The following is a 26,587-nucleotide window of genomic DNA, read 5'->3' as shown; positions in this document are numbered from 1 at the left end:
TGCTGCACTCCCTCCACACTGATCCACTGATAATGCTGCACTCCCTCCACACTGACTCTCTGACAATGCTGCACTCCCTCCACACTGACCCTCTGACAATGCTGCACTCCCTCCACACTGACTCTCTGACAATTCTGCACTCACGCCAAACTGACCCTCTGACAAGTCTGCACGCCTTCGACACTGATCCACTGACAATGCTGCACTCCCCCCACACTGATCCTCTGACAATACTGCACTCCCGCCACACTGACCCACTGACAATGGTGCACTCCTCCATACTGACCCCCTGACAATGCTGCACTCGCTCCACACTGATCCTCTGACAATGCTGCACTCCCTCCACACTGACCCACTGACAATTCCGCACACCCTCCACACTGACCCACTGAAAATGCTGCACTTCCTCCACACTGATCCTCCGACAATGCTGCACTCCCTCGACACTGATCATCTGATAATGCTGCACTCCCTCCACACTGATCCTCTGATAATGCTGTACACCCCCCACGCTGACCCTCTGAAAGTGCAGCACTTCCTCAGTACTGACCCTCCGACAGTGCAGCACTCCCACAGTACTGACCCTCTGACAGTGCAGCACTCCCTCAGTTTTGACCCTCCGACAGTGCAGCACTCCCTCAGTGTTGAACCTTTGACAGTGCAGCACTCCCACAACACTGACCCTCTGACAGTCCAGCACTCCCTCAGTAGTGATCCTCTGACAATGCTGCACTCCCTCCACACTGACCCTCTAACAATTCTGCACTGCCTCTGTACTGTCCCTCCAACAGTGCTGCACTCCCTCAGTACAGACCCTTCGACAGTGCAGCACTCCCTCAGTACTTACCCTCAGACATTGCCGCACTCTCTCATTACCGACACTCTGACAGTGCTGCAATCCCTCAGGACTGACCCTCTGACAGTGCAGCACTCCCACAGAACTGACCCTCTGACAGTGTAGCTCTACCTCAGTACTGATCCTCTGACAATGCTGCACTCCCTCCACACTGATCCTCTATTAATACTGCACCCAGACCACACTGACCCCCTGACAATGCTGCACTCACTCCACACTGATCCTCTGACACTGCTGCATTACCTCCACACTGACCCTCTGAAAATGCTGCCCTCCCCCAACACTGACCCTCTGACAATGCTGCACTTACCCCTCACTGATCTTCTGATAATGCTGCACTCCCTCCACACTGTTTCTCTGACAATGCTGCACTCCCTCCACACTGATCCAATGACAATGCTGCACTCCCACCACACTGACCCTCTGACAATGCTGCACTCCCTCCACACTGACCGATGAAATTGCTACACTCCCCCAAACTGACACTCTGACAATGCTGCACTCCCTCCACACGGATTCTCTGACAATGCTGCACTCCCTCCACAATGACCCTCTGACAATGCTGCACTCCCACCACACTGACCCTCTGACAATGCTGAACTCCCTACACACTGACCCTCTGACAATGCCGCACTCCCTCAGTACTGACCCTTCAACAGTGCTGCACTGCCTCAGGACTGAACCTCTGACAGTGCAGCACACCCTCAGCACTGACCCTCCGACAGTGCTGCACTCCCTCAGTACAGACCCTTCGACATTGCAGCACTCCCTGTGTACTGACCCTCAGACAGTGCAGCTCTCCCTCAGTACTGACCCTCTGACAGTGCAGCACTCCCTCCACACTGACCCTCTGACAATGCTGAACTCGCTCCACCCTGATCCTCTGACAATGCTGCATTCCCCCCACACTGATCCTCTGACAATGCTGCACTCCCTCCCCACTGACCCTCTGATAATGCTGCACTCCCTCCACACTGATCCTCTGAAAATGCTGCATCCCCACCACTCTGACCCTCTGACAATGCAGCACTCCCCCCACACTGACCCCCTGACAATGCTGCACTCCCTCCACACTGACCGATGAAATTGCTACACTCCCCCACACGGACCCTCTGACAATGCTGCACTCCCTCAGTACTGAACCTCTGACTGTGCAGCACACCCTCAGCACTGACTCTTCGACAGTGCTGCACTCCCTCAGTACAGACCCTTCGACATTGCAACACTCCCTGTGTACTGACCCTCAGACATTGCAGCTCTCCCTCAGTACTGACCCTCTGACAGTGCAGCACTCCCTCCACACTGACCCTCTGACAATGCTGCACTCCCTCCACACTGATCCTCTGACAATGCTGAACTCCCTCCACCCTTATCCTCTGACAATGCTGCACTCCCTCCCCACTGATTCACTGAAAATGCTGCACCCCCACCACACTGACCCACTGACAATGCAGCACTCCCTCCACACTGACCCACTGAAAATGCTGCCCTGCCCCAACACTGACCCTCTGACAATGCTGAACTCCCTCCACACTGATCCTCTGACAATGCTGCAATCCCTCCATACTGATCATCTGGCAATGCTGCAATCCACCGACACTGACCCTCTGACAATGCTGCTCTCTCCACACTGGCCCTCGGACAATGCTGCACTCCCTCCACACTGACTCGCTGACAATGCTGAACTCCCTCCACCCTGATCCTCTGACAATGCTGCATTCCCCCCACACTGATCCTCTGACAATGCTGCACTCCCTCCACATTGACCCTCTGACAATGCTGCACTCCCTCCACACTGACCCTCTGACAATTCTGCACTCAAGCCACACTGACCCTCTGACAAGTCTGCACGCCCTCCACACTGATCCACTGACAATGCTGCACTCCCCCACACTGATCCTCTGACAATGCTGCATTCCCTCCACACGGACCCTCTGACAATTCTGCACTCAAGCCACACTGACCCTCTGACAAGTCTGCACTCCCTCCACACTGACCCACTGAAAATGCTGCCCTGCCCCAACACTGACCCTCTGACAATGCTGAACTTCCTCCACACTGATCCTCTGACAATGCTGCAATCCCCCCATAATGATCATCTGGCAATGCTGCAATCCACCGACACTGACCCTCTGACAATGCTGCTCTCTCCACACTGGCCCTCTGACAATGCTGCACTCCCTCCACACTGATCCAATGATAATGCTGCACTCCCTCCACACTGACTCTCTGACAATGCTGCACTCCCTCCACACTGATCCACTGATAATGCTGCACTCCCTCCACACTGACTCTCTGACAATGCTGCACTCCCTCCACACTGACCCTCTGACAATGCTGCACTCCCTCCACACTGACTCTCTGACAATTCTGCACTCACGCCACACTGACCCTCTGACAAGTCTGCACGCCCTCGACACTGATCCACTGACAATGCTGCACTCCCCCCCACACTGATCCTCTGACAATACTGCACTCCCGCCACACTGACCCACTGACAATGGTGCACACCTCCATACTGACCCCCTGACAATGCTGCACTCGCTCCACACTGATCCTCTGACAATGCTGCACTCCCTCCACACTGACCCACTGACAATTCCGCACACCCTCCACACTGACCCACTGAAAATGCTGCACTTCCTCCACACTGATCCTCCGACAATGCTGCACTCCCTCGACACTGATCATCTGATAATGCTGCACTCCCTCCACACTGATCCTCTGATAATGCTGTACACCCCCCACGCTGACCCTCTGAAAGTGCAGCACTTCCTCAGTACTGACCCTCCGACAGTGCAGCACTCCCACAGTACTGACCCTCTGACAGTGCAGCACTCCCTCAGTTTTGACCCTCCGACAGTGCAGCACTCCCTCAGTGTTGAACCTTTGACAGTGCAGCACTCCCACAACACTGACCCTCTGACAGTCCAGCACTCCCTCAGTAGTGATCCTCTGACAATGCTGCACTCCCTCCACACTGACCCTCTAACAATTCTGCACTGCCTCTGTACTGTCCCTCCAACAGTGCTGCACTCCCTCAGTACAGACCCTTCGACAGTGCAGCACTCCCTCAGTACTGACCCTCAGACATTGCCGCACTCTCTCATTACCGACACTCTGACAGTCCTGCAATCCCTCAGGACTGACCCTCTGACAGTGCAGCACTCCCACAGAACTGACCCTCTGACAGTGTAGCTCTACCTCAGTACTGATCCTCTGACAATGCTGCACTCCCTCCACACTGATCCTCTATTAATGCTGCACCCAGACCACACTGACCCCCTGACAATGCTGCACTCACTCCACACTGATCCTCTGATACTGCTGCATTACCTCCACACTGATCCTCTGAAAATGCTGCACCCCCACCACACTGACCCTCTGACAATGCAGCACTCCCCCCACACTGACCCCCTGACAATGCTGCACTCCCTCCACACTGACCGATGAAATTGCTACACTCCCCCACACGGACCCTCTGACAATGCTGCACTCCCTCAGTACTGAACCTCTGACTGTGCAGCACACCCTCAGCACTGACTCTTCGACAGTGCTGCACTCCCTCAGTACAGACCCTTCGACATTGCAACACTCCCTGTGTACTGACCCTCAGACATTGCAGCTCTCCCTCAGTACTGACCCTCTGACAGTGCAGCACTCCCTCCACACTGACCCTCTGACAATGCTGCACTCCCTCCACACTGATCCTCTGACAATGCTGAACTCCCTCCACCCTTATCCTCTGACAATGCTGCACTCCCTCCCCACTGATTCACTGAAAATGCTGCACCCCCACCACACTGACCCACTGACAATGCAGCACTCCCTCCACACTGACCCACTGAAAATGCTGCCCTGCCCCAACACTGACCCTCTGACAATGCTGAACTCCCTCCACACTGATCCTCTGACAATGCTGCAATCCCTCCATACTGATCATCTGGCAATGCTACAATCCACCGACACTGACCCTCTGACAATGCTGCTCTCTCCACACTGGCCCTCGGACAATGCTGCACTCCCTCCACACTGACTCTCTGACAATGCTGAACTCCCTCCACCCTGATCCTCTGACAATGCTGCATTCCCCCCACACTGATCCTCTGACAATGCTGCACTCCCTCCACATTGACCCTCTGACAATGCTGCACTCCCTCCACACTGACCCTCTGACAATTCTGCACTCAAGCCACACTGACCCTCTGACAAGTCTGCACGCCCTCCACACTGATCCACTGACAATGCTGCACTCCCCCCACACTGATCCTCTGACAATGCTGCATTCCCTCCACACTGACCCTCTGACAATTCTGCACTCAAGCCACACTGACCCTCTGACAAGTCTGCACTCCCTCCACACTGACCCACTGAAAATGCTGCCCTGCCCCAACACTGACCCTCTGACAATGCTGAACTTCCTCCACACTGATCCTCTGACAATGCTGCAATCCCCCCATAATGATCATCTGGCAATGCTGCAATCCACCGACACTGACCCTCTGACAATGCTGCTCTCTCCACACTGGCCCTCTGACAATGCTGCACTCCCTCCACACTGATCCAATGATAATGCTGCACTCCCTCCACACTGACTCTCTGACAATGCTGCACTCCCTCCACACTGATCCACTGATAATGCTGCACTCCCTCCACACTGACTCTCTGACAATGCTGCACTCCCTCCACACTGACCCTCTGACAATGCTGCACTCCCTCCACACTGACTCTCTGACAATTCTGCACTCACGCCACACTGACCCTCTGACAAGTCTGCACGCCCTCGACACTGATCCACTGACAATGCTGCACTCCCCCCACACTGATCCTCTGACAATACTGCACTCCCGCCACACTGACCCACTGACAATGGTGCACTCCTCCATACTGACCCCCTGACAATGCTGCACTCGCTCCACACTGATCCTCTGACAATGCTGCACTCCCTCCACACTGACCCACTGACAATTCCGCACACCCTCCACACTGACCCACTGAAAATGCTGCACTTCCTCCACACTGATCCTCCGACAATGCTGCACTCCCTCGACACTGATCATCTGATAATGCTGCACTCCCTCCACACTGATCCTCTGATAATGCTGTACACACCCCACGCTGACCCTCTGAAAGTGCAGCACTTCCTCAGTACTGACCCTCCGACAGTGCAGCACTCCCACAGTACTGACCCTCTGACAGTGCAGCACTCCCTCAGTTTTGACCCTCCGACAGTGCAGCACTCGCTCAGTGTTGAACCTTTGACAGTGCAGCACTCCCACAACACTGACCCTCTGACAGTCCAGCACTCCCTCAGTAGTGATCCTCTGACAATGCTGCACTCCCTCCACACTGACCCTCTAACAATTCTGCACTGCCTCTGTACTGTCCCTCCAACAGTGCTGCACTCCCTCAGTACAGACCCTTCGACAGTGCAGCACTCCCTCAGTACTTACCCTCAGACATTGCCGCACTCTCTCATTACCGACACTCTGACAGTGCTGCAATCCCTCAGGACTGACCCTCTGACAGTGCAGCACTCCCACAGAACTGACCCTCTGACAGTGTAGCTCTACCTCAGTACTGATCCTCTGACAATGCTGCACTCCCTCCACACTGATCCTCTATTAATGCTGCACCCAGACCACACTGACCCCCTGACAATGCTGCACTCACTCCACACTGATCCTCTGACACTGCTGCATTACCTCCACACTGACCCTCTGAAAATGCTGCCCTCCCCCAACACTGACCCTCTGACAATGCTGCACTTACCCCTCACTGATCTTCTGATAATGCTGCACTCCCTCCACACTGTTTCTCTGACAATGCTGCACTCCCTCCACACTGATCCAATGACAATGCTGCACTCCCACCACACTGACCCTCTGACAATGCTGCACTCCCTCCACACTGACCGATGAAATTGCTACACTCCCCCAAACTGACACTCTGACAATGCTGCACTCCCTCCACACGGATTCTCTGACAATGCTGCACTCCCTCCACAATGACCCTCTGACAATGCTGCACTCCCACCACACTGACCCTCTGACAATGCTGAACTCCCTACACACTGACCCTCTGACAATGCCGCACTCCCTCAGTACTGACCCTTCAACAGTGCTGCACTGCCTCAGTACTGAACCTCTGACAGTGCAGCACACCCTCAGCACTGACACTCCGACAGTGCTGCACTCCCTCAGTACAGACCCTTCGACATTGCAGCACTCCCTGTGTACTGACCCTCAGACAGTGCAGCTCTCCCTCAGTACTGACCCTCTGACAGTGCAGCACTCCCTCCACACTGACCCTCTGACAATGCTGAACTCGCTCCACCCTGATCCTCTGACAATGCTGTATTCCCCCCACACTGATCCTCTGACAATGCTGCACTCCCTCCCCACTGACCCTCTGACAATGCTGAACTCCCTCCACCCTGATCCTCTGACAATGCTGCATTCCCCCCACACTGATCCTCAGACAATGCTGCACTCCCTCCCCACTGACCCTCTGATAATGCTGCACTCCCTCCACACTGATCCTCTGAAAATGCTGCACTCCCTCCACACTGACTGATGATATTGCTACACTCCCCCACACTGACCCTCTGACAATGCTGCAAACCCTCCCCACTGACCCTCTGATAATGCTGCACTCCCTCCACACAGATCCTCTGAAAATGCTGCACCCCCACCACTCTGACACTCTGACAATGCAGCACTCCCCCCACACGGACCCTCTGACAATGCTGCACTCCCTCAGTACTGAACCTCTGACTGTGCAGCACACCCTCAGCACTGACTCTTCGACAGTGCTGCACTCCCTCAGTACAGACCCTTCGACATTGCAACACTCCCTGTGTACTGACCCTCAGACATTGCAGCTCTCCCTCAGTACTGACCCTCTGACAGTGCAGCACTCCCTCCACACTGACCCTCTGACAATGCTGCACTCCCTCCACACTGATCCTCTGACAATGCTGAACTCCCTCCACCCTTATCCTCTGACAATGCTGCACTCCCTCCCCACTGATTCTCTGAAAATGCTGCACCCCCACCACACTGACCCACTGACAATGCAGCACTCCCTCCACACTGACCCACTGAAAATGCTGCCCTGCCCCAACACTGACCCTCTGACAATGCTGAACTCCCTCCACACTGATCCTCTGACAATGCTGCAATCCCTCTATACTGATCATCTGGCAATGCTGCAATCCACCGACACTGACCCTCTGACAATGCTGCTCTCTCCACACTGGCCCTCTGACAATGCTGCACTCCCTCCACACTGACTCTCTGACAATGCTGAACTCCCTCCACCCTGATCCTCTGACAATGCTGCATTCCCCCCACACTGATCCTCTGACAATGCTGCACTCCCTCCACATTGACCCTCTGACAATGCTGCACTCCCTCCACACTGACCCTCTGACAATTCTGCACTCAAGCCACACTGACCCTCTGACAAGTCTGCACGCTCTCCACACTGATCCACTGACAATGCTGCACTCCCCCCACACTGATCCTCTGACAATGCCGCACTCCCTCAGTACTGACCCTTCAACAGTGCTGCACTGCCTCAGTACTGAACCTCTGACAGTGCAGCACACCCTCAGCACTGACACTCCGACAGTGCTGCACTCCCTCAGTACAGACCCTTCGACATTGCAGCACTCCCTGTGTACTGACCCTCAGACAGTGCAGCTCTCCCTCAGTACTGACCCTCTGACAGTGCAGCACTCCCTCCACACTGACCCTCTGACAATGCTGAACTCGCTCCACCCTGATCCTCTGACAATGCTGTATTCCCCCCACACTGATCCTCTGACAATGCTGCACTCCCTCCCCACTGACCCTCTGACAATGCTGAACTCCCTCCACCCTGATCCTCTGACAATGCTGCATTCCCCCACACTGATCCTCAGACAATGCTGCACTCCCTCCCCACTGACCCTCTGATAATGCTGCACTCCCTCCACACTGATCCTCTGAAAATGCTGCACTCCCTCCACACTGACTGATGATATTGCTACACTCCCCCACACTGACCCTCTGACAATGCTGCAAACCCTCCCCACTGACCCTCTGATAATGCTGCACTCCCTCCACACAGATCCTCTGAAAATGCTGCACCCCCACCACTCTGACACTCTGACAATGCAGCACTCCCCCCACACGGACCCTCTGACAATGCTGCACTCCCTCAGTACTGAACCTCTGACTGTGCAGCACACCCTCAGCACTGACTCTTCGACAGTGCTGCACTCCCTCAGTACAGACCCTTCGACATTGCAACACTCCCTGTGTACTGACCCTCAGACATTGCAGCTCTCCCTCAGTACTGACCCTCTGACAGTGCAGCACTCCCTCCACACTGACCCTCTGACAATGCTGCACTCCCTCCACACTGATCCTCTGACAATGCTGAACTCCCTCCACCCTTATCCTCTGACAATGCTGCACTCCCTCCCCACTGATTCTCTGAAAATGCTGCACCCCCACCACACTGACCCACTGACAATGCAGCACTCCCTCCACACTGACCCACTGAAAATGCTGCCCTGCCCCAACACTGACCCTCTGACAATGCTGAACTCCCTCCACACTGATCCTCTGACAATGCTGCAATCCCTCTATACTGATCATCTGGCAATGCTGCAATCCACCGACACTGACCCTCTGACAATGCTGCTCTCTCCACACTGGCCCTCTGACAATGCTGCACTCCCTCCACACTGACTCTCTGACAATGCTGAACTCCCTCCACCCTGATCCTCTGACAATGCTGCATTCCCCCCACACTGATCCTCTGACAATGCTGCACTCCCTCCACATTGACCCTCTGACAATGCTGCACTCCCTCCACACTGACCCTCTGACAATTCTGCACTCAAGCCACACTGACCCTCTGACAAGTCTGCACGCTCTCCACACTGATCCACTGACAATGCTGCACTCCCCCCACACTGATCCTCTGACAATGCTGCATTCCCTCCACACTGACCCTCTGACAATTCTGCACTCAAGCCACACTGACCCTCTGAGAAGTCTGCACTCCCTCCACACTGACCCACTGAAAATGCTGCCCTGCCCCAACACTGACCCTCTGACAATGCTGAACTTCCTCCACACTGATCCTCTGACAATGCTGCAATCCCCCCATACTGATCATCTGGCAATGCTGCAATCCACCGACACTGACCCTCTGACAATGCTGCTCTCTCCACACTGGCCCTCTGACAATGCTGCACTCCCTCCACACTGATCCAATGATAATGCTGCACTCCCTCCACACTGACTCTCTGACAATGCTGCACTCCCTCCACACTGATCCACTGATAATGCTGCACTCCCTCCACACTGACTCTCTGACAATGCTGCACTCACTCCACACTGACCCTCTGACAATGCTGCACTCCCTCCACACTGACCCTCTGACAATTCTGCACTCAAGTCACACTGACCCTCTGACAAGTCTGCACGCCCTCCACACTGATCCACTGACAATGCTGCACTCCCCCCACACTGATCCTCTGACAATGCTGCACTCCCGCCACACTGACCCACTGACAATGGTGCACTCCTCCATACTGACCCCCTGACAATGCTGCACTCGCTCCACACTGATCCTCTGACAATTCTGCACTCCCTCCACACTGACCCACTGACAATTCCGCACTGCCTCCACACTGACCCTCTGAAAATACTGCACTTCCTCCACACTGATCCTCCGACAATGCTGCACTCCCTCCACACAGATCCTCTGACAATGCTGCACTCCCTCGACACTGATCATCTGATAATGCTGCACTCATTCCACACTGATCCTCTGACAATGCTGTACTCCCCCGACACTGACCCTCTGAAAGTGCAGCACTTCCTCAGTACTGACCCTCCGACAGTGCAGCACTCCCTCAGTACTGACCCTCTGACAGTGCAGCACTCCCTCAGTTTTGACCCTCCGACAGTGCAGCACTCCCTCAGTGTTGAACCTTTGACAGTGCAGCACTCCCACAACACTGACCCTCTGACTGTCCAGCACTCTCTCAGTAGTGATCCTCTGACAATGCTGCACTCCCTCCATACTGACCCTCTAACAATGCTGCACTCCCTCAGTACTGTCCCTCCAACAGTGCTGCACTCCCTCAGTACAGACCCTTCGATAGTGCAGCACTCCCTCAGTACTTACCCTCAGACAGTGCCGCAATCCCTCATTACCGACACTCTGACAGTGCTGCAATCCCTCAGTACTGACCCTCTGACAGTGCAGCATTCCCACAGAACTGACCCTCTGACAGTGCAGCTCTACCTCAGTACTGATCCTCTGACAATGCTGCACTCCCTCCACACTGATCCTCTATTAATGCTGCACCCAGACCACACTGACCCCCTGACAATGCTGCACTCACTCCACACTGATCCTCTGACACTGCTGCATTCCCTCCACACTGACCCTCTGAAAATGCTGCCCTCCCCCAACACTGACCCTCTGACAATGCTGCACTTACCCCTCACTGATCTTCTGATAATGCTGCACTCCCTCCACACTGTTTCTCTGACAATGCTGCACTCCCTCCACACTGATCCAATGACAATGCTGCACCCCCACCACACTGACCCTCTGACAATGCTGTTCTCCCACCACACTGACCCTCTGACAAAGCTGCACTTCCTCCACTCTGACCGATGAAATTGCTACACTCCCCCAAACTGACACTCTGACAATGCTGCACTCCCTCCACACGGATCCTCTGACAATGCTGCACTCCCTCCACAATGACCCTCTGACAATGCTGCACTCCCACCACACTGACCCTCAGACAATGCTGAACTCCCGACACACTGATCCTCTGACAATGCCGCACTCCCTCAGTACTGACCCTTCAACAGTGCTGCACTGCCTCAGTACTGACCCTCCGACAGTGCTGCACTCCCTCAGTACAGACCCTTCGACATTGCAGCACTCCCTGTGTACTGACCCTCAGACAGTGCAGCTCTCCCTCAGTACTGACCCTCTGACAGTGCAGCACTCCCTCCACACTGACCCTCTGACAATGCTGAACTCCCTCCACCCTGATCCTCTGACAATGCTGCATTCCCCCCACACTGATCCTCAGACAATGCTGCACTCCCTCCCCACTGACCCTCTGATAATGCTGCACTCCCTCCACACTGATCCTCTGAAAATGCTGCACTCCCTCCACACTGATCCTCTGAAAATGCTGCACCCCCACCACTCTGACCCTCTGACAATGCAGCACTCCCCCCACACTGACCCCCTGACAATGCTGCACTCCCTCCACACTGACCGATGAAATTGCTACACTCCCCCACACGGACCCTCTGACAATGCTGCACTCCCTCAGTACTGAACCTCTGACTGTGCAGCACACCCTCAGCACTGACTCTTCGACAGTGCTGCACTCCCTCAGTACAGACCCTTCGACATTGCAACACTCCCTGTGTACTGACCCTCAGACATTGCAGCTCTCCCTCAGTACTGACCCTCTGACAGTGCAGCACTCCCTCCACACTGACCCTCTGACAATGCTGCACTCCCTCCACACTGATCCTCTGACGATGCTGAACTCCCTCCACCCTTATCCTCTGACAATGCTGCAATCCCTCCATACTGATCCTCTGACAATGCTGCACTCCCCCCACGCTGAACCTCTGATGATGCTGCATTCCCCCCACACTGATCCTCTGACAATCCTGCACTCCCTCCCCACTGATTCTCTGAAAATGCTGCACCCCCACCACACTGACCCTCTGACAATGCAGCACTCCCTCCACACTGACCCTCTGACAATGCTGCGCTCCCTCCACACGGACCGATTAAATTGCTACACTCCCCCACACTGACCCTATGACAATGCTGCATTCCCTCAGTACTGAACCTCTGACAGTGCAGCACACCCTCAGCACTGACCCTCCGACAGTGATGCACTCCCTCAGTACAGACCCTTCGACATTGCAGCACTCCCTGTGTACTGACCCTCAGACAGTGCAGCAATCCCTCAGTACTGACCCTCTGACAGTGCAGCACTCCCTCCATACTCTCCCTCTGACAATGCTGCACTCCCTTCAAACTGATCCTCTGACAATTCTGCACTCCCTCCACACTGACCCACTGAAAATGCTGCCCTGCCCCAACACTGACTCTCTGACAATGCTGCACTCCCTTCAAACTGATCCTCTGACACTTCTGCACTCCCTCCACACTGACCCACTGAAAATGCTGCCCTGCCCCAACACTGACCCTCTGACAATGCTGAACTTCTTCCACACTGATCCTCTGACAATGCTGCAATCCCTCCATACTGATCCTCTGACAATGCTGCACTCCCCCGACACTGACCCTCTGATGATGCTGCATTTCCCCAAACTGACCACCTGACAATGCTGCACTCCCTCCACACTGACACTCTGACAATGCTGCACTCCCTCAGTACTGTCCCTCCAACAGTGCTGCACTCCCTCCGTACAGACCCTTCGACAGTGCAGCACTCCCTCAGTACTTACCCTCAGACAGTGCAGCACACCCTCAGTACTGACCCTCTGACAGTGCTGCAATCCCTCAGTACTGACCCTCTGACAGTGCAGCACTCCCACAGAACTGACCCTCTGACAGTGCAGCTCTACCTCAGTACTGATCCTCTGACAATGCTGCACTCCCTCCACTCTGATCCTCTATTAATTTTGCACCCCCACCACACTGACCCCCTGATAATGCTGCACTCACTCCACACTGATCCGCTGACACTGCTGCATTCCCTCCACACACTGACCCTCTGAAAATGCTGCCCTCCCCCAACACTGACCCTCTGACAATGCTGCACTTACCCCACACTGATCTTCTGATAATGCTGCACTCCCTCCACACTGTTTCTCTGACAATGCTGCACTCCCTCCACACTGATCCTCTGACAATGCTGCACTGCCTCCACACTGATCCTCTGACAATGCTGCACCCCCACCACACTGATCCTCTGACAGTGCAACTCTCCTCCACATTGACCCTCTGGAAATGCTGCACTCCCTACACACTGACCCTCTGACAATGCTGCACTCACTCCACACTGACCCTCTGAAAATGCTGCCCTGCCCCAACACTGACCCTCTGACAATGCTGCACTCCCTCCACACTGATCCGCTGACAATGCTGCACTCCCTCCACACTGATACTCTGACAATGCTGCACTCCCTCCACACTGAGCCTCTGACAATGCTGCACTCCCTCCACATTGATCCTCTGGCAATGCTGCACTCCCTCCACACTGATCCTCTGACAATGCTGTTCTCCCTCCACACTGACCATCTCACAGTGCAGCACTCCCTCCACACTGATCCTCTGACACTGTTGCATTCCCTCCACACTGATCCTCTGACAATGCTGCACCCCCATCACACTGATCCTCTGACAATGCTGCACCCCCACCACACTGATCCTCTGACAGTGCAACTCTCCGCCACATTGACCATCTGGAAATGCTGCGCTCCCACCACACTGACCCCCTGACAATGCTGCACTCCCTCCACACTGACCGATGAAATTGCTACACTACCCCACACTGACACTCTGACAATGCTCACTCCCTCCTCACGGATCATCTGACAATGCTGCACTCCCTCCACACTGACCCTCTGACAATGCTGCACTCCCTCCACACTGACCCTCTGACAATGCAGCACTCCCTCCACACTGACCCTCCGATAATGCTGCACTCCCTGCACACTGACCCTCTGACAATGCTGCACTGCCTCCACACTGATCCTCTGATAATGCTGCACTCCCTCCACACTGAACCTCTGACAATGCTGCACTCCCCCCGCACTGATCCTCTGACAATGCTGCACTCCCTCCACACTGATCCTCTGACAATGCTGCACTCCCTCCACACAGACCCTCTGTCAATGCAGCACTCCCTCCACACTGACCCTCTGACAATACTGCACTCCCTCCACACTGACCGTCTGAGAATGCTGAACTCCCTACACACTGACCCTCTAACAATGCTGCACTCCCTCAGTACTGACCCTACAACAGTGCTGCACTCCCTCAGTACTGAACCTCTGACAGTGCAGCACACCCTCAGCACTGACCCTCCGACAGTGCTGCACTCCCTCAGTGCAGACCCTTCCACATTTCAGAACACCCTGTGTACTGACCCTCAGACTGTTCAGCACTCCCTCAGTACTGACCCTCTGACAGTGCGGCACTCCCTCCACACTGACCCTCTGACAATGCTGCACTCCCTACACACTGATCCTCTGATAATGCTGCACTCCATCCACACTGACCCTCTGAAAATGCTGCCCTGCCCCAACACTGACCCTCTGACAATGCTGAACTCCCTCCACACTGATCCTCTGATAATGCTGCACTCCCTCCACACTGATCCTCTGACAATGCTGCACTCCCTCCACACTGACCCTCTGACAATGCTGCACTCTCTCCACACTGATCCTCTGACAATGCTGCACTCCCTCCACACTGACCCTCTGACAATGCTGCACTCCCTCCACACTGATACTTTGACAATGCTGCAGTCCCTCCACACTGATCCTCTGACACTGCTGCATTCCCTCCATACAGACCCTCTGACAATGCTGCAATCCTCCCACACTGACCCTCTGATAATGCTGCACTACCCCCACACTGATCATCTGATAGTGATGCACTCCCTCACTACTGACTCTCTGACAGTGTGGTAGTGACCATGTACTGACTCTCCGACAGTGTGGCCCAATCTCAGGACAATACCTCTTACAGTGCAGCACTCCCTCAGTACTGACCCATTGACAGTTCAGCACTCCCTCAGTACTGACCCTCTGGCAATGAGGCACTACCTCAGTACTGACCCTCTGATGGTGCAGCTCTACCCCAGTACTGACCCTCTAACAGCTCAGCTCTCCCTCAGTATTTACCCTCCAACAATGCAGCTCTCCCTCAGTACTGACCCTCCGACAGTGCAGCTCTCCCCCAGTACTGACCCTCTACCAGCGCAGCTCTCCCTCAGTATTTACCCTCCAACAATGCAGCTCTCCCTCAGTACTGACCCTCCGACAGTGCAGCTCTCCTGCAGTACAGACCCTCTGACAGTGCAGAACTCCATCAGTACTGAACCTCTGAGCGTAGCACTATCTCTGGACTGACCCTCTTACAGTGCAGCATTCCCTCAATACTGACCCTCTCACAGTGTTGCACTCCCTCAGTTCTGATCCTCTGACAGTGCAGCTCTCCCTCAGTACTGATCCTCTGAAAATGCTGCACTCCCTCCACACTCACTCTCCAACAATGCTGCACTCCTTCAGAACTGAACCTTTGACAGTGCAGCACTCCCTCAGCACTGACCTTCAGACAGTGCTGCACTCCCTCAGTCCTGACCCTTCGCCAGTGCAGCACTCCCTCAGAACTGACCCTCTGACAGTGCAGCACTCCCTCAGTACTGACCCTCTGACAGTGCTGCAATCCCTCAATACTGACCTTCTGACAGTGCAGCTCTCCCCCATTACTGACCCTCTACCAGCGCAGCTCTCCCCGAGTATTTACCCTCCAACAATGCAGCTCTACCTCAGTACTGACCCTCCGACAGTGCAGCTCTCCTGCAGTACGGACCCTCTGACAGTGCAGAACTCCATCAGTACTGAACCTCTGAGTGTAGCACTCTCTCTGGACTGACCCTCTTACAGTGCAGCATTCCCTCAATACTGACCCTCTCACAGTGTTGCACTCCCTCAGTTCTGATCCTCTGACAGTGCAGCTCTCCCTCAGTACTGATCCTCTGAAAATGCTGCACTCCCTCCACACTCACCCTCCAACAATGCTGCACTCTCTCAGAACTGAACCTTTGACAGTGCAGCACTCACTCAGCACTGACTTTCAGACAGTGCTGCACTCCCTCAGTACTGACCCTCTGACAGTGAAGCACTCCCTCAGTACTGACACTCTGACAGTGCTGCAATCCCTCAATACTGACCCTCTGACAGTGCATCACTCCCTCAGAACTGAACCTCGGACAGTGCAGCTCTCCCTCAGTACTGATGCTCTGACAATGCTGCACTCCCTCCACACTGAGCCTCTGACATTGCAGCACTCCCTCCACACTGACCCTCCGGTAATGCTGCACTCCCTGCACACTGACCCTCTGACAATGCTGCACCCTCTCCACACTGATCCTCTGACAATACGGCACTCCCTCCACACTGACCTTCTGACAATGCTGCAATTCCCCCACACTGACCCTCTGACAATGCTGCACTCCCTCCACACTGACCCTCTGACAATGCTGCACTCCCTCCACACTGACCCTCTGACAATGCTGCACCCCCACCACACTGATCCTCTGACAGTGCAGCTCTCCTCCACATTGACCATCTGGAAATGCTGCACTCCCTCCACACTGACCCTCTGACAGTGCAGCACTCCCTCCACACTGACCCTCCGATAATGCTGCACTCCCTCCACACTGACCCTCTGACAATGCTGCACTCCTTCCACACTGAACTTCTGACAATGCTGCACTCCCTCCACACTGAACCTCTGACAATGCTGCACTCCCCCGCACTGATCCTCTGACAATGCTGCACTCCCTCCACACTGACCCTCTGACAATGCTGAACTCCCTACACACTGACCCTCTGACAATGCTGCACTCCCTCAGTACTGACCCTCCAACAGTGCTGCACTCCCACAGTACTGAACCTCTGACAGTGCAGCACACCCTCAGCACTAACCCTCCGACAGTGCTGCACTCCCTCAGTGCAGACCCTTCGACATTGCAGCACTCCCTGTGTACTGACCCTCAGACAGTGCAGCACTCCCTCAGTACTGACCCTCTGTCAGTGCGGCACTCCCTCCACACTGACCTTCTGACAATGCTGCACTCCCTACACACTGATCCTGACAATGCTGCACTCCCTCCACTCTGACCCTCTAAAAATGCTGCCCTGCCCCAACACTGACCCTCTGACAATGCTGCAATCCATCCATACTGATCCTCTGACAATGCTGCACTCCCCCCACACTGTTTCGCTGACAATGCTGCACTCCCCCCTCACTGAACCACTGATGATGCTGCATTCCCCCCACACTGATCCTCTGACAATGCTGCACTCCCTCAGTACTCACTGTCTGACAGTGTGGAAGTGACCCTGTATTGGCTCTCCGACAGTGTGGCCCAATCTCAGGACAATACCTCTGACAGTGCAGAACTCCCTCAGTACTGACCCTCTGACAGTGCAGCGGTCCCTCAGAACTGGCACTATGACCGTGCAGCTCTCCCTCAGTACTGACCCTCCGACAGTGCAGCTCTCCCCCAGTACTGACCACCAACCAGCACAGCTCTCCCTCAGTATTTACCCTCCAACAATGCAGCTCTTCCTCAGTACTGTACCTCCGACAGTGCAGCTCTCCCGTATTATATACCCTCTGACCGTGCAGCACTCCATCAGTACTGAACCTCTGAGTGTAGCACACTCTCTGGACTGAACCTCTTACATTGCAGCATTCCCTCAATACTGACCCTCTCATTGTGCAGCACTCCCTCAGTACTTAACCTCTGACAGCGCAGCTCTCCCACAGTACTGACCCTCTGACAGTGCAGCACTCCCTCAGTATTGACCCTCCGAAAGTGCAGCACTCCCTCAGTACTGACCCTCCGACAGTGCAGCACTCCCTCAGTACTGACCATCTGACACTGCGGCACTCCCTCAGTACTGACTCTCTGACAATGCTGCTTTCCCTCCACACTGAGCCACTGACAATGCTGCACTCCCCCAACACTGACCGTTTGACAATGCTGCACTCCCTCCACACTGACCCACTGACAATGCTTCACTCCCTCCACACTGACCCTCTGACAATGCTGCACTCACTCCACACTGACCCTCTGACAATGCTGCACTCCCCCCACACTGATCTTCTTATAATGCTGCACTCCCTACACACTGACCCTCTGAAAATGCTGCACTCCCTCCACACTGATCCTCTGACAATGCTGCACCCCCTCCACACTGATCGTCTGATAAGGCTGCACTCCCTCAGCACTGACCCTCCGACAGTGCAGGACTCCCTCAGTACAGACCATCTGACACTGCGGCACTCCCTCAGTACTGACCCTCTGACAATGCTGCTTTCCCTCCACACTGAGCCTCTGACAATGCTGCACTACCCCAACACTGACCCTTTGACAATGCTTCAGTCCCTCCACACTGACCCTCTGACAATGCTGCACTCCCTCCACACTGACCCTCTGACAATGCTGCACTCCCTCCGCACTGACCCTCTGATAATACTTATCTCCCTCCACACTGACCCTCTGTCAATGCAGGACTCCCTCCACACTGACCCTCTGACAATGCAGGACTCCCTCCACAATGACCCTCTGACAATGCTGCACTCCCCGACACTGATCCTCTGACAATGCTGCACTTCCTCCACACTGACCCTCTGACAATGCTGCACTCCCTCCACACTGACCCTCTGATAATGCAGCATTCCCTCCACACTGACCCTCTGACAATGCTGCACCCTCTCCACACTGATCCTCTGATAATGCTGCACTCCCTCAGCACTGACCCTCCGATAGTGCAGCACTCCCTCAGTACTGACCCTCTGACAGTTCAGCACTTCCTCAGCACTGACCCTCTGATAATGCTTATCTCCCTCCACACTGACCCTCTGACAATGCAGGACTCCCTCCACACTGACCCTCTGACAATGCTGCACTCCCCCACACTGATCCTCTGACAATGCTGCACTCCCTCCACACTGACCCTCTGATAATGCAGCACTCCCTCCACACTGACCCTCTGACTATGCTGACCTCACTCCACACTGACCCTCTCACAGTGCTGCACTCCCTCCACACTGATCCTCTGATAATGCTGCACTCCCTCAGCACTGACCCTCCGGTAGTTCAGCACTCCCTCAGTATTGACCCTCTGACAGTGCAGCACTCCCTCACAACTGACCCTCTGACAGCGCGGCACTCCCTCAGTACTGACCCTCTGACAGTTCAGCACTCCCTCAGTACTGACCCTCTGACAGTGCTGCACCCCCTCAGTACTGACCCTCTGACAGTGCAGCACTCCCTCAGCACTGACCATCTTTTATTCTATTTCATGGATTCTTGTGGAAATGTGGAGACATAGGGTTTGCAGATTCTGCGGAAGCATGAGAGAGACACAGAAACCAAGCCCTGTCTGAAACTCTCTGTAATAGACTATTCAGAGGCACAGAGTCACAGAGATACACAGCTTGGAAACAGACTCTCCTGTCCAACGCCTCCATACTAACCAGATGTTCTCATCTCATTTCATTCCATTTGCTCGCACTTGTCTGATATCCCTCTGAACCCTTCCTATTCACATACTCATCCTGATGGCTTTCAAATGTCACAATTGTACCAGCCCCCATCACTTCCTCTGGCAGCTACCTGCATGCCCTTGAATAAGTGCTCAAACATTCATACTGTCGATACAAACTCCAATAAACACCAACCTACGAAAGGCTATCATTGCCATCTTCAACCCACACTTTGCTACATCGTTATGCTGATTTCAGCACAGGTACAGAAAGAGTCTTAGTGACCATCCACCGTCACCCTGTAATAAACTTATTTTCAAATGGGGCTTGCATGTGATTCCCACACCCTCTAATAGTTACCTGGAAGGTGGGGGTGAGCTGTACTCTCCTTACTGCAGTACTTGGGTGTCCCACAGTGATGTTAGGGAGGGAGCTCCAGGATTTTAACCTGAACCATGTAAAGAGCTCTCTTACTGGAGTACCTTTTTAAAGTTGGGAAGTTAGTATAGACCAGGAGGACCCGAGAGCTGCTGTCCTGTCAGAGAGAGAGGCCTGGTGGGTGACACACCTCAGGTGAGGGGCGAGGTTGAGAATCTGGGGGCTTCATGGTAATTTCAGACATGATAGAGATTGAGCCAACAGTGTTGGCATCACGAACCAGTTAGCTGAGATAGCTGACCCCACTTTGTAGCAGAGGGGTTCAATCCCTTGAACAGAGCAAGCTGGAGAATTCAAAACTAAAACCAATCTGTACGGACGCACTGGAGACCTGAAACATCATTACAGAGATTGCTGAAGAAGCTAAGTATGTCCGGCAGCATCTCTGATGGGAGAGGGAGAAAGAGACAGACAGAGTTCACCTTTCAATCCAATGATTTCTGCGGGAAAGCTCCTTCAGAACAGACCGTTTTGAGGAAGGGTCCCTTGAAATGTGAATTGTTCCTCTCTCTCCTCACCGTTGCTACTGAATATCCCCAGCCAACTGTTTGCTTGAGAATTTGATCTGACCTGATCTAAGCGTCACTGAGTAATTCAGTCTGTGCTCAATGCCCTGAGGCTGCTTCTGCTGAAAGCTGACAAACAGGTTTAAAGCTTTGTAAGGTGTTGTATTCGGAGGGCGGGGTACATGGGAGAACAGATACAGAACACAGGCACTTCACAAAGATCCTTATCAATGTAACTTTGTGATGTTAATTCAGAAGGAACAGCTCAGACCTAACATTTCAGTTAACCAGCCAAGGGGAGTGTATATGTCATGGCAAAGACTTGTTGTACAGACTGTACAGAACTGAACTTTAGTGACTGTGTTTGTACGGAGAGTTTTTTTTTGTCAATAAAGTCTCTTTTTGAAATTGATATAAATATTTTTTCAAGGGGGATCAAGCATCTTGAGCTGGTGGAGACATTGCCCTTATCTATAATCTTTCTTAAATAAACACGAGACAAGTTAGATACTCCCCGGGTATACACATCAAACGGTCATCGACGGGGAGGAGATGGTGGGATTGTCAGGGGGGCTCAGTGTTGCCTCACCCCACCCGGGTTCGATTCCAGCCTCGGGCGACTGTCTGTGTGGAGTTGGCACATTCTCCCCGTGTCACTGTCCAAAGATGTGCAGGCTAGGTGGATTAGCCAGAGGAATGAAGGGTTCCTGGGATGGGGCGGGGGGTAGGGGAATGCGGTGGGGGCGGTGGGGGGAATAGGATGCTCCGACGAGGGTCAGTGTGAACCTGATGGGCCGAATGATCGATCCAGAGACTCAAATAATGTTCTGGGCCGTGGGGGGAGGCTGTGGGTCATCGCAGTGAGAACAGGTTTGGGAATGATCAAGGTCCAAGGGGGTAACAGGTTTACTTTCTGAGATGTTGAGGGTATGATGTTTTCTCGAGGTGCTCTGGGGATAAACGTACTGAGGGGATGGTTCCTAAGGTATTGAGGGAGCACTATCTGTCAGTACAGGGTGCAGATGGTTGCAAGGTACAGATACACTTCATAGAACATAGATCATAGAACAGTACAGCACAGAACAGGCCCTTCAGCCCACGATGTTGTGCCGAGCATTGATCCTCATGTAAGGTAAACCTAATGTACGGACCCTCAAATGTCTGTGACCATATACATATCCAGCAATCTCTTAAATGTTCCCAACTTCGCTTCCACAACTGCTGCTGGCAACGCATTCCATGCTCGCAGAACTCTCTGTGTAAAGAACCCACCTCTGACATCCCCTCTATACTTTCCTCCAACCAGCTTAAAACTATGACCCCTCGTGTTAGACATTTCTGCCCTGGGAAATAGTCTCTGGCTATCGACTCTATCTATGCTTCTCATAATCTTGTATAACTAAATTAGGTCCCCTCTCTTTCTTCTTTTTTCCAATGAAAAAAGTCCAAGCTCAGTCAACCTCTCTTCGTTAGATAAGCCACCTATTCCAGGCAGCATCCTGGTAAACCTCCTCTGAACCCTCTCCAAAGCATCCACATCTTTCCTATAATAGGGTGACCAGAACTGGACACAGTATTCCAAGTGCGTTCGAACCAAAGTTTTATAGAGCTGCAACACTATCTCACGGTTCTTAAACTCAGTCCCCCTGTTAATGAAAGCCAAAACACGAAATGCTTTCTTCACAACCCTGTCCACTTGGGTGGCCATTTTAAGGGATCCATGTACCTGCACACCAAGATCTCTCTGTTCCTTCGCACTGCCTTAATCCTGTATTCAGCTTTCAAATTCGACTTTCCAAAATGCATCACCTTGCATTTATCCAGGTTGAACTCCATCTGCCACCTCTCAGCCCATCTCTGCATCCTGTCAATGTCCCGCTGCAGCCTACAACAGCCTTCTACACTGTCAACGACACCTCCAACCTTTGTGTTGTCTTCAAACTTGCTGACCCATCCTTCAATCCCCTCATCCAAGTCATTAATCAAAGTAAAAAAAAAGAGTAGAGGCCCAAGGACAGAGCCCACCACTCACCACTGACTTCCAGGCAGAATACTTTCCTTCCACTACCACTCGCCGTCTTCTGTCGACCGGCTAATTCTGTATCCAGACAGTTACATTTCCCTGTATCCCATTCCTCCTGACCTTCTGAATGAGCCTACCATGGGGAACCTTATCAAATGCCTTATTGAAGTCCAGATACACAGCATCCACCGCTCGACCCTCATCAACTTGTCTAGTAACATCCTCAAAGAACTCAATAAGATTTGTGAGGCACGACCTGCCCCTCACAAAGCCGTGCTGACTGCATTTAATCAAACCATGCTCTTCCAGAGGGTAATATATCCTATCCCTCAGAATCCTTTCTAACACCCTGCAGACGACAGACGTGAGACTGACTGGTCTGTAATTGCTGGGGATTTCCCTATTTCCTTTGTTGAAGAGAGGAATTACATTTGCCTCCCTCCAGTCCTCAGGTACGACTCCAGTGGAGAGCGAGGATGCAAAGATCGTCGCAAGCGGCGAAGCCATCACATCTCTCTCTTCCTAAAGCAGCCGAGGACAAATCTGGTCTGGCCCTGGAGACTTGTCAATCTTAACATTCGTCAAAAATTTCAGCACATCAGCTTCCTCAATCTCTATCCGTTCCAGCATGCTTACCTGCTCCTCAATGGTTTCATTCACTACAAGGTCCTTTTCTTTAGTAAAGACAGAAGCAAAAAACCCATTTAGGGCTCCCCGTACCCCCTCAGACTCTACACACAAGTTCCCTATGCTATCCCTGATCGGTTCTCCTCCTTATTTGATCATTCTCTTATTCCTCACATACGTGTAAAATGCCTTTGGATTCTCCCTAATCCTTCCTGCCAAGCCTTTCTCGTGCTCCCTCCTGGCTGTCCTCAGACCATTTTTGAGCTCCTTCCCCGCCTGCCTGTAATCCTCTAGAGCTGAGCAAGACCTTAGCTTCCTCCACCTTACGTAAGTGGCCTTCTTTATTTTGACGAGAAGCTCCTCCGCTCTCGTCATCCAAGGTTCCTTTATCTTACCCCTTCTTGCCTATCTCAGAGGAACATATTTATGCATCAGTCGCAACAACTGTTCCTTAAACCGTCTCCACATGTCTATAGTGCCCTTTCTATGGAACAATTGCTCCCAGTCCATGCTTCCTAACCCACGTCTGATAGTATCATAGTATCCTTTTCCCCAATTAAATACTCTCCCATTGTACATGCTTCTCTCCTTCTCCATAGTTATGTACAATGCGAGGCAGTTGTGGTCACTATCACCAAAATGCTCTCCCACCACAAGATCTGACACCTGCCCAGGCTCATTGCCGAGCACCAAATCCCCTCTCCCCTCGTCGACCCACCAATGGCCTCTCCCCGCGTCGGCCGCTTTAATGTACTGAGTTAGGAAACCCTCCTGAACACACCTTTCAAAAAGAGCTCCATCCAAACCATCTGCTCGAAGGACGTTCCAATCATTATTGGGAAAGTTAAAGTTACCCATTGCAACAACCGTACTCCATTCACACTTTTCCAAAATCTGCCGATCTATGCTTTCCTCAGTCTCCCTGCTGCTGTTTGGGGGGGCCCAATGAGGTAACTGCTCCCTTACCGTTCCTAATTTCCACCCATACTGACTCAGTAGGCAGACCCTCCTCGACAATAGTAACTTCTGTAGCTGTGATACCCTCTCTGATTTCCTTTCTGAAATCCCTGCATGTGGTGTCCCTCAAGGGTTGGCCAGCACAGTGGCTCAGTGGTGAGCACTGCTGCCTCACAGCACCAGGGACCAAGGTTCGATTCCAGACTCGGGCAACTGTGTGTGTGGAGTTTGCACATCCTCCCTGTGTCTGCGTGGGTATCCTCCGGGTGCTCCGGTTTCTTCCCACAGTCCAAAGATGTGCAGGTTAGGTGAAATGGCCATGCTAAATTACCTGTCATGTTAGGTGCATTAATCAGGGATAAATGTAGGGGAATGTGTCTGGGTGGGTTCCTCTTCGGAGAGTCAGTGTGGACATGTTGGGCTGGAGGGACTGTTTCCACACTGTAGGGAATCTAAGGATCTATCCTTGGCCCCTCCTTTTTCTCACCTACACACTGCCAGGAGGTGATATCGTCCAAAAGCACCGTGTTAGGTTTCACATGTACACTGACAATGCCCAGTTCTCCCTCCCCATCATCCCTCTCCATTATTCCACTGTTATTCAGTTATCAAACTGCTGACCACATTCCCACTACTCGATTGGCTGCATTTTCTCCAATGAAACATTGTAATGGTTAAACCCGTTGCCTTCAGATGCTATTAGAAATTACTTTCCCTTACTGCTGAGCCCCTCCCTCTCGCTGGGTGCAGTCTGAGGTAGAACTACACTCTTTACAAAATTGCTGTTATATCTGTAACCCCAAGGTGACCTTCTGATCAGATTCTACACAATAACAAACACCAGGAATTCCAATCTTTAAAATGTTGCTTGTCTCCACCTCACGCCAGTCCCATTGCTACTGAAACCCCTTACCCGTGTCGGTGTTGCCTTAAACTTGATGAATCTGAAACAGAGCCCTTGATTCCTTGACTGGCCCAGAATCTGCTGGCTTTCTGTGTTTCCTGCACAATGACCCCCCTGGTCCCTTTGTGGTGCAGCTTTCTACAGTTTCCACCATGTAAATAGCACTCTGTTCTCTTATTGTCCCCTCCAAAATGACCAACTTCCCATTTTCCCAAATTATACTCCATCTGGCAACTTGTTTCCCCCTTCTCTTGTGCATCTGTCACACTTACCAATCCTCTTAGAACTTTACAGTTATGCCTTTTCTGACAGATTCCACCCAATTCTTCTAAACGTTAACTGGTTGTCCTGGGCAGTGGGAAGCGTGCAGTGTTGCTCTATGGGAGGACTAGGAGGAGCTTGCTGCCCATTGGTCAGAATGGAGGCCACTTGCCCATCGAGCTGCATGAGCCTTTCACCCCCCATGTCTTATTGATGAGGCACAGCGGCAGCACGGAAGTTAAAAAAGAAGCCAATCCTGCTCTCCACATCTCACTGACTCCGGGAACATTCTGTCCCATGTGTCAAAGATCTGCCCTGTTCAGACACATGAAATTCCAAGGTGGAAACTCCTAGAAACCCACATAGATTTCCCCCTGAACTGACTGCTGCCCTCCACAAGGGGTAATGTGTCCAGTCATCCTGGCCCAGGAGGAGGGGGTGGTGTGAGTTTCTAACCTGAACTGACAGTGACGGATTTTATAAACTTGTATTAGAGGATATTACAGGTGGACATTCAGATGGGAATCTCAGTAACTGTAATGCCAAACCCTGCCAGAATTACTGCATTCATCAGGAGCTGGATATTCACATTGTGTGTGTGTGTGTTGTGTTCCAGTTCATTCCCATTTACTGCATAAAAGTTCTCCTTTGAATCACCCCATTCTCTCAATAGATTTTCCCAAACATTCAATGTGTGTCCT

At 52.9% G+C, this 26,587-nt stretch overlaps 1 long non-coding RNA gene across 1 annotated transcript in view; it reads right to left on the bottom strand.

The window, feature by feature from the left end:
- LOC132814123 (uncharacterized) overlaps positions 1 to 25,965 on the bottom strand; it is a 104,357-nt gene extending 78,392 nt beyond the window's left edge. The window contains exons 1-2 of the long non-coding RNA XR_009644317.1: positions 25,898 to 25,965; positions 21,031 to 21,233 (exon numbers count right to left, since the gene is read on the bottom strand). This is a non-coding gene — a long non-coding RNA (uncharacterized LOC132814123). The remainder of the gene's footprint in view (positions 1 to 21,030; positions 21,234 to 25,897) is intronic.
- Positions 25,966 to 26,587: the final 622 nt, after the last annotated feature.

This window comes from Hemiscyllium ocellatum, unplaced genomic scaffold (genome assembly GCF_020745735.1).
Source record: "Hemiscyllium ocellatum isolate sHemOce1 unplaced genomic scaffold, sHemOce1.pat.X.cur. scaffold_689_pat_ctg1, whole genome shotgun sequence".
In the NCBI taxonomy this organism is placed as follows: Eukaryota; Metazoa; Chordata; class Chondrichthyes; order Orectolobiformes; family Hemiscylliidae; genus Hemiscyllium; species Hemiscyllium ocellatum.
This window is presented reverse-complemented; position numbering and strand designations above follow the sequence as displayed.